This window comes from Electrophorus electricus, chromosome 15, assembly GCF_041902795.1.
Source record: "Electrophorus electricus isolate QZ-2024a chromosome 15, ASM4190279v1, whole genome shotgun sequence".
Classification (NCBI taxonomy): Eukaryota; Metazoa; Chordata; class Actinopteri; order Gymnotiformes; family Gymnotidae; genus Electrophorus; species Electrophorus electricus.
In genome coordinates, this window is record NC_137511.1 from 10529165 (window position 1) to 10531669 (window position 2505).

Sequence of the window (2505 nt, forward strand, 5' to 3'; positions counted from 1 at the left end):
GGCCCTGAATCAGGGCAACTGATGAACTGTGGGGACCACTCTGTGCACTGCATATGATGTCAATAACAGCATGAAGGACTGCAATAACTGTAAATTGTAAATTGCAACTGGTAATTGTACATTTTGTATATACACATATATACATATACATATTATATTATACATATACTGTATGTATCCCTGTATCCCTGTATCCCTTCAGCTTGGACAGAGCAGTCACAAAAGCATTTCATTGCGAGTTATACCATGTATGACTATGTATGTGACAAATAAAACTTTGAAACTTGAAACTGAAACTCTGCTGTCCAGACAGCAAGCGGAGGTTTGTTCCATCATCTAGGAGCCAGGACAGAGAATAGTCTCGATGCTTGTCTTCCATGAGACTTGAAGCTTAATATTTCAAGCTGACCTGTAAATGAGGTTCAAAGTACTAGAGGTATGAATGGAGCTTTGACCATTGACCAGCTAGAGATCTGAACTGATCTGAACACCACTTGCCCATACATACAGAAATTCCTCCTACATTCCCCCTACACAGAAGAATTCAGCCTACATTCCAGTGAGTCATATTTAAGTCATATGTAAAAATGAAAATGAAAATACTCTTTCCCATATAAATTTAGATAATTTGTTGTACCTTTATTCAGAACAGAAACATACAGAAGAAACAGGTAAGTCCCATGCAGCGTCTGTGGTTAATGTTAATGTCTGGTTAGATTAATGGGCATTTCTTCTTTGTTAGTTTGTGTTTGACTTTGCATGTGGTTTGCTTTTTTTCTCTCTCCACATATTGATTGTTCAATTTGAATAATTGTGTTTAATTTTTAGTTTTAAATTAGATTGTTATGTAAATCTATGAAAAGATATAACCTTTCTTTTATAAGTTTCATATTTTCACACTATTTCCAGTAGTATCTTAACTACATCTACATTTGAATGGTTATAATGTGTTATATAAGTGAATGAATAATTTCCAATAAATGAATGTCCAATAAACCCATTATCTAGAATACTGTAGAAATACAGGGATCACTGCTGATGCCTAGAAGTGCAAAATAGTTAAGGTCATTCATGTCAGATGAGGTGTTAATACTCAGTGTGGAGGAGGTATGGGCTGTGAATGACAGTGGCTGTAGTAGTCCTGAGGTGTTAAGAGCATTTTTAGAGAAGGGCATTCTAACAAATATATGTTGGTTACAGGATCCCATATTAGTTATTTTGAGAGGTAAGGTTTTCCAAAAAAAAAAAAAACAACATCTCTGTGCACATTACAAAATGTTTATATGACATGAAATGTTTTAATTCAATAGTGAAAATTTATAGAACCTAAAGTGACATTCTCTGAGGTTATACCATGCTGGAAAGCTTATGCGTGTTAAATCTTCCTTAGATTGTCCCCATTCTTTTCTAAGCTCCATGTTATAAAGAACATTCAAATATAGCAGACAAGACAACAAGGTGCTTATTTACATATATTATTAAATTTCCACTCTGGGATATGTGTTAAGTTGCTGTCATAACTTGGGGACTGACTGAAGCAAAACTGCTGCTGATTGTAAGGGTTGGTAATGAGGTGGTTTGCATGAACCATTAATGAATATTTGTGAGCAGTAACAGGGTGGAATATGAGGCTCATTCACTTGTACAAATGCTTAAGAATATTGTCATTTATAAAGAGAAAATTGAATGTTGAAAATTGAATCAAATCATTTGGGGGCCCTACACCATTTCCTGTTATTTATGCACATGCACTTTCACTCTGGAATTTGATGTTTTTTAGATGTGAAGAATCTAAAACCTAAAGCAAGCAGGAAATTCTCCACAAGGTGTAGTGTCACAGGGGTACTTTGCATCAATGACATTGTGCATCCTTTTGTTAATGAGATCCCTGGTAAGGCTGTCTGAACATCTAAGCGATCTGAACTGATAGAAAACAGTTCATCAGCAATTCACAACTTGCCCTTATGCTCATGTGTCCTACCCACATTTATGGACCCATTCACAAGCTTTTGATTTAATAAGACTAAATATCAAACTGAAACAAATTAAATGTCATGTCTTGAAGTCTTGATTGAAATATGTTTAAAGAAACTGGTAGCAGTTATTTTACCACCTTGGAGGTGTGTGCAGCATGCAATTGGATACATCAGGAAGTATATAAATCATGCTAATATTTCCAAGTGCTTCAACCTATGAGCAATACAAAAGCCAGAAATAAATGTGCTTAAACTGACGCACATCAACAGGGCAGCAAAGCACAGATATGCATGGAAAATATAACACAGAGGATAACAGCAAAACAGGATAATAAAGTGAAACAGAGGAATAATATTACGAAGATATCCCTCTAGTGGTTGGTGGGGGGTACTGCTGGGAGCTAGTGTAATATTTTATTAAATCTGATTGAAATAAACCTGCCTATAACCAGTAAGCATACTAAGCATGTACTGTGCATAAATGTCTACAGGATGACTATATTGATTTATGTTGTCTGCACCAAATTAT